The sequence below is a fragment of the Alexandromys fortis genome, unplaced genomic scaffold, assembly GCF_014885135.2.
Source record: "Alexandromys fortis isolate MF-2015 unplaced genomic scaffold, M_Fortis_MF-2015_v1.1 scaffold_400, whole genome shotgun sequence".
NCBI lineage: Eukaryota > Metazoa > Chordata > Mammalia > Rodentia > Cricetidae > Alexandromys > Alexandromys fortis.
Window position 1 is genome coordinate 185513 of NW_026068322.1, and position 7796 is coordinate 193308.

At 38.9% G+C, this 7796-nt stretch overlaps 1 pseudogene; it reads left to right on the forward strand.

Moving 5' to 3' along the window:
- Positions 1-1441: 1441 nt before the first annotated feature.
- On the forward strand, positions 1442-1893 carry LOC126495159 (Ig heavy chain V region 914-like; annotated as a pseudogene).
- The last annotated feature ends 5903 nt before the right edge of the window (positions 1894-7796 follow it).

Below are 7796 nucleotides of genomic sequence, written 5' to 3' on the forward strand. Positions count from 1 at the left end.
ATCCATTTACATGCAAAAAAAAGACCTCAATATCAGTCCAAACACACTGAACCTGATAGAAGAGAAAGTGGGAAGTACCCTACAACAGATGGGCACAGGAGATCGCTTCTTAAGTATAAGCCCAGCAGCACAGACACTAAGGGCAACATTGAATAAATGGGACCTACTAAAGCTGAGAAGCTTCTGTAAAGCAAAGGACACTGTCACTAAGACAAAAAGGCAACCTACTGACTGGGAGAAGATCTTCACCAACCCCGCAACAGACAAAGGGCTGATCTCCAAAATATATAGAGAACTCAAGAAACTAGACTTTAAAATGCTAATTAACCCAATTAAAAAATGGGGCACTGAAGTGGACAGAGAATTCTCAAAAGAAGAAGTTCAAATGGCCAAAAGACACCTAAGGTCATGCTCAACCTCATTAGCAATCAGGGAAATGCAAATCAAAACAACTTTGAGATATCATCTTACACCTGTCAGAATGGCTAAAATCAAAAGCACCGATGATAGCCTTTGCTGGAGAGGCTGTGGAGGAAGGGGTACCCTCATCCATTGCTGGTGGGAATGCAATCTTGTGCAACCACTTTGGAAATCAGTGTTTCGGTTCCTCAGGAAATTTGGGATCAACCTACCCCTGGACCCAGCAATACGACTCTTGGGAATATACCCAAGAGATGCCCTATCATATGACAAAAGCATTTGTTCAACTATGTTCATAGCAGTATTATTTGTAATAGCCAGACCTGGAAACAACCTAGATGCCCTTCAATGGAAGAATGGATGAAGAAAGTGTGGAATATATACACATTAGAGTACTATGCTGCTGTAAAAAACAACAGTAGCCTTTATATTACTAGGCCACTTGGGTTTGGTCTCTGATACTATTTATGCCAATGTAAAGTGTGTCAGCCCTCTTTTCTGGACAGAGAATTCATGTTCCTATCACAGTTAAAGAGTTTTACTTAGAGGCAGGTACGATCCTAACCATAATGCCCCTCAGGAAGAAGCTATGTCCAGGAGACAAAGGGACAAACAGAGCTAATATCTAGAAACTCAGATGTGTATGGAACTTTTTATTTCACAATGATCCTAAAGAGGCATGCCAGTGTGCAAACACACTTTCCATGCATATGGTGAAAAGAGAACTAAAATAAAGTGTGGTGAATCCCTAACAATGAAAATACATACAAAGAGCTATAATAATGCTTCAATTTCTATAACTCTCATCAGTGAGTATAATGTCTTGTATTTGCTCTATGTACAGCCTTTTGCCCAGGTCCAACTACAGAGCCTGTTATGTCAAAAAGATATGCAAATAAGTCTTCTTTTGTGCCCATAAAAACCAGCCCTGACCTAACCCTTCAGCTCTGGCAGAGGAGACCAGCCCTGTATTCCCAAGGCTTCCCAGTCAGGGTTCAGCATTGAACATAGGATACTCACCATGGATTTGGGGCTCATATTGGTTTCCTTTTTCCTTATTTTTAAAGGTAATTCATATATATGAGATGCTGTATGTTGTGTGGACATGAGAAAGAGAAAAAATGTCTTCTGTGTCAGTTTTCTAACCAGAATTCTTTGTGTTTACAGGTGGACAGTGTGACATACACTTGCTGGAGTCTGGTGGAAGCTTAGTGCAGCCGGGAAAGTCCCTGAAACTTTCCTGTGCAGCCTCTGGATTCACCTTCAGTAACTACTGGATGACTTGGATCCGCCAGGCTGGAGTGGATCGCATACATTCATCCAAATGGTGGTTCCACTGTCTATACTGACGCTCTGAAAGGCAGGTTCACAGTTTCCAGAGACAATGCCAAGAACACTCTGCACCTGGAAATGAGCAGTCTGAGGTCTGAAGACACAGCCATGTATTACTGTGCAAGAGATACAACACAGTGATTGAATGCTACTGTGAGCGCAGACAAAAACAACCAGAGGGGGGGAACACAGGACCAGCAGGGGGCGCTGAGAGCATTTAGAGATCTGGGTCACATAAGAGCCTGCTCAGAGAAGCAGGAAGACTGGACTTCTCTGTGTCTGCACTGCCTCTCCTTATCACACTTAGAGATTTGCTCTACAGGTATGATGTGTAGTAATCCTTGAATGTCCAAATGATTATTTAAATTTCTGTTTCCAGTTGTGTGTTTATTTATTATAGTGTTTCTCCTTGTTTCCCTTTATCTCCCTCTATCTCCCTATTTCTGTCCATGTCTCACTCTATGTCTCTCTCACTCTCTTTCTCTCTCTCCCTCTTTCTTTCTCTTAATCCTTCTTTCTCATTCCTTTCCGTGTGTGTGTGTGTGTGTGTGTGTGTGTGTGTGTGTGTGTGTGCTGACATATGATGTATTTCTTTAACAATCTGTACCACTTGTTTTGAGATAAATTCTCTCACTGGACCTGGAACTCAACGACTAGATAGTCTGGTTGTCCAATGAGTTCCATTGATGGCTTTGTTTCCACAATCCCTATATGGTATACCTGGTTGACAGCCACACCCATTTCTTTCTTTAATTAAGGATTTTGATTTCTGTGTTCAGAAACCACTGATGGGTTCTTGTGTGGCAAAAACTTGTTTTTCACAGTCCCATTATAATTCCTTTTAAAACTGAGGATGTGCTTTTATCTGAACCAAATGCAGATCATCACACAGAGCAAAATGATCCTGTATAGTGATCAGCATCAGTTGCTGAAAAAGCCAAAAATGAGGTAAACCCTAGAAGAGGCAGGCAGCTCAGAACCACATGTAAGTCTAGAGGACCCTGTGCCATCTGTTTGTCTCCATTAGCACTACACTACCCACAAAGCAGCATATACCCCCAATTAAACCAGTGTAGTTTTTAAAAAGTTCTCATCCAATGCTGTGATTTAGCCCAATGATCTAGTTCCTATGTAGTTTATATGAGACCCTGATTCAAATGGTAATATTTCAAAATATATTTCTCATTTTGATTAATAAATACTGTGTTTGAAACATCACTACTCCCTGTTAAATGTTATAACATGGTTTCAGTCATCAAGGAGAACAGTTTATTTTTTCTTCCCAAGAAAAACTCCTTTCTTCCACTTCTCTAAGTTTTGAGTCAGGAAGTTAATAGATAACACTGGGAACACAGGGTTGAGAGGCGTTGTCTTCACGAACACACAGTGTTCTGCCCTCCATCTTCTGATTGGGATGCTTCACCTTGACCAGTACATGTGGGCAGAAGAGGTTGCATAAAGCTGAATTTTTTTATAACCAGAGAAATGTATCTTAAACCCAAAAGAATTAGTTGCCTGTAACTAATGATATGAGTGCCATTTACCCAAGGAAAGAATGAGACCAAGTGTTATTGGAATGGAGGAGGAAAAAATAAAAAAAAAAATCAGTGCTGTGGAAATGGGAATGTGGCTATACTGAAACATTATAAAAACTGGGGAGAAACTCATAGAATTACACAAGATGATGTGACCCTGAAATCTCACTTCTTGATGAGCAGAAAAATAAGCAGAGTTGGTGCAGGAAATCAGGAAAGGAGGGTGGAGAGAACAAAAGAGACATTGGTGTTGAGAGGCCAGAAGGGTCAAAGGAGTGAGAGAAAGAGGAGAAAGTGTAGTGGGATGAATCAATGTAATCACAGTGCATTAGAAATGAGCGTTCTGATTTGTTTTTAAGCAGAATGAATAACAATAGGTGGAAAAAGAATATTTTCAGATATTATATGAAGTTAATACACATATATCCATATACCCTTATGTGTTTTGGGGAAGGATTGTCTCTGATGTTGTATATCTGTCTATGTATATATGTCTGAGTGTTGTGTGCTTGCTTCAGTGATGCAAACTTTCTCATCATCTATATATAGTTTACATTACAGAGGAGACCACAGCATCATCTGACCTCAGAAACCTGCTCTGAGGTCAGGTGAGCAGCAAGACTGAAATTCAAGGTTTAACTTCAGGCTCAGGACCTCCCTTACCCTGAGCAAGCTTCTGAAGACATTCCAGTTCCCATTCTTCCTTAAGATCCTAGTAATTCCCAAAGCATAAAAGGCAGAGAACACAGCACAACTGGACCTGATTTACTCGTTAAGATGTGTGACAGACACTGTTACTCACATGTGCTGTATGCTCTTATTTTTCTTTTCATTCAGGTGTGTGGTGTTGAACATGAATAGTGACATTCCAGCACATGCTGTGGTTCAACTACACAGTAGTCTTGAAAAGATCATGGAGTTCAGAATCAGAATAGGAGTCACCGGCTGAGGGTGCAGTTCCCATACTTCTTCTTCTTCTTCTCTTCCTTCTGTTTTCTTTGTTTGTTTTGATTTATCCTCAACTGCTCAACATTCTCAAATCTATGCTCAGTAAATTGATCCTCTTGTTTGTTTGTTTTGTTTTTGTGTATTTGAGATAGGGTTTCTCTTTAGCTTTGGAGCCTGTCCTGGAACTAGCTCTTGCACATCACACTGGCTTCAAACTCACAGAAATCTGCCTGCCTCTGCCCCCCCCCCCAAGTGCTGGGATTAAAGGTGTGTGCCACCACTGCCTGCCAGTAATTGATCCTTTATAGAATCAGTTATAACAGCTGAGTGTCACGAAAGAAGAACTTGTAGTTCCTGCTGTTTATTTTAGTACTGCATCAATGCAGTCATCAAAAATTATTTTCTGTAGAAAACTGTGATGTTTTAAAAGACTGAGCTAGGCTTGTAGCTCTGTGGTAGAGTGCTTTGTCACCATGTGAAAGATCTTAAGTTTAAGAACCAAACTCACTTAAAAATAGGAATTAAGCACTTAGAAAAATATCATTTCTTGCTTTCATAGTCTTAAATGAGCCACTCTTGTGGCTGGAAATTGAATGGAAGTTCTCAGAGTAGGAAGTGCAGTTGAGAGGTTGTGGAGAAGGAACAAGTCTACAGGAGTTCATCTCTTGGGTTCAGAAGCAAGCAGTTCATTCAAGGTCTGAAGAATTTATGACACAGGTCTAAATAATAAAAATTGTGTGTCCCATGTGGGGTAAAGACAATGTTTTGATGGCTGTAAATGCTAATTGGCTATACTGTGCATGCATAGTACATGGTTTTCACATGTGCCTGGAGGCTAGAGTTGAATTTGAGTATGTTTGCCAGTTGATTTCTATCTTATTTTTGAGAAAGGATTTCACAGTGAACCTGGAGCACAAATGTGCAGATAGAAGTTTTGGGTGGCAAAACATCTCCAGTCACAATGCACCCAAGTGATTGGAATAAGGATAAACAATAACACGCAGCTTCTAAGTAAAGTGTTGTGAGTCAATCTAAGATACTAATACTGGGAGGCATGCATCTTACCACTCAGCCAACTCTTGAGCCCTGAATTTTATACCTTGAAAATTGAATTGTAATATGTAAATACAAACATGTGTATAATAATTTTAATTATTTTTAATTAGTATTTTTTAATATTAGTAACTTATAGAGAGAAATTTTTGCCAATTATTGATTTTTATATCATTAACTGATTATATAGAAATGAATGCCTCATGTCCAAAACCTTATATGTCCTCATAAATGACCCTTAAAACTCTGACTTTTTATGAAATTCTGGAATTGGGGAGATGGGCAGAATTGGCACAGAAGAGAGTAAAGAAATAATTACCAGAATATATTCTACTGAAATTTTTCAAGAAAATTAATTCATTAATTATCAACAACACTGCATTTGATGATTGGGCATGGTGAAACATATTCTGAATGCATTCAATAGGAGACAGAAACAAAACTGTCTCTCATAGCTTGGTCTGTAACGAAAGTCCAGGCCACCCAGACAACCCTGTCTAAAAAGAAAAAAGTCATCCCCTCTACCTGTATATGGGAGATTGTTTCTGATTGTGGGTGTGTAGGATGGGCATGGGACTGTATCTGGAAGAGGGACTCTCATTCTCTCTGTATGTGTCTCTGTCTGTGTATGTTGGAATGTGTGACTGTATCTGGAAGGGGGACTCTGTGCGTAGCTCAAGATGAAGTTGGACAGATTGTCATGTCCCTCACTTCCCTAATTTCATGAGAAGAATTTTCAATTGTCCTACCTTGTGATCTATTAGTGTGATCAACACAATGAACAAAAACAATATAGAATAAAGGGTTTCTGACATGTTAACTCTCACAGTCCATCATGAGGAAAATCAGGACATTAAATCAGGATAGAAACCTGAAGGCAGGAACTGAATCAAAAACAATGAACTCTGTTTACCAGCTTGCTCTCCGTGGTTGTTCAGCCTGCTTTCTTATACAAACCGGGTACACCTTATCACAGATGGCATCTTCAACATCAGCAGGGAGCCATCCCACATCATTAATTAAACAAAAATATGGCCCCCACAGTCTTTCCTGAAGACCAAGATGATAGAAGCATATTTTACAGCTGAGGTTTTTTTTTTAATCCCTGATGGTTCTATTTTGTATTATGTTGACAAAATTCTAAGCACAAAATTAATGGACAGGCTGGTTTTGTCATGATAACATAGTCCATTAAATGAGTGACATTTGTTTACCACATGAGGAAAAAAATGACTAATGAAACACTTAAGAATAAGGATCCACCTCAAATAAAATTATAAATAAAGTGTGACTTTATCATGAACTCATTCCTTTTACAAATGACTTTGCTTTAGTGACTTCCTTCTAGACAGATTCACATAAAATAGGAAGTTTAGGGATCAAGAGAATACAGAATACAGATACAAACTATATCTGCAGTAAGCAAAGTAAAAATATACATTAATAAATCAACCTATACCAAGTACCCAAATGTAGTATCAGAAATGTTTCTTATTTTTGTGATACTCCTACCCCAATTTTTGTAACCACAATGAGAATAACAGACAAACCCAAGATGAGATATGCTAAACACGTCTGAAAAATATTCTTCTAACTTTCTGAACATCAGGAATAAGGAGAACACAGCACTCATAGCATTGGCTCCCCATCAGTATTCACAAGGATGACTGTCTCACCTATGTTAAGGTCTAGCTCCATCACTGCCACTCACAGTAAACAGATTATGCACAACAAAATGATGGACATAACATTTGAGGTACAAATACATAGGAAATGGTGGATGTTCCTCAGGGTCTGACAAGGCATGTATGTATATTACAGCTCCTCATTTCCCTTCCATGGTGATTTACATTACCAAGACATGGGGAAAAGCCCTGCAGTTCCTTGTCCTCTATCCTCTCCAGAAGACAAACAGTTTCCACTGTTCAAGTATGCCCTCCTTCCATGTCTTGTTATCACTCTGACTCCTTATTACTTCAGATCACATAACAATCAAGCCTGGCTGGATGCTACTTCTTTTCATGAAGATGGTATGAACTGATGGTTTTCTCATCCCTCGACAATGCAATAATCATAAAACCTGGGTTCTTATGTGCTACAAACTGAGAATAGAGAAAGTGAGACATAAAAATACAAAGAGAAAAGACGACTGCTGTAAATAAAGATGTTCAAGGACAAGTTCGCAGGTATGGTGTTCCTAATTAGGAAGATAAATAGTCTGAGCCTAATAAGATCAGATCCAAATCAGTCACTTGTGTTTTATCCCAGATGAATACATGAGATCACATGTACTAAATATTAGTAATCACAAGTTATCACAAGTATCACAAGTAATCACAAGTTATCACAAGGGATAAGTACAAGTTGTCTCTACTGACACCAAAATAATAAATTTTAAATTTTCATAAATATGATTTCTGACCACCATGAGCCCAAATTTCATCCCAAATCCACTTTGTGAATTTTCAGAGACATTAAAATGCATAGAGTAGTGATACCCTGTTTTGC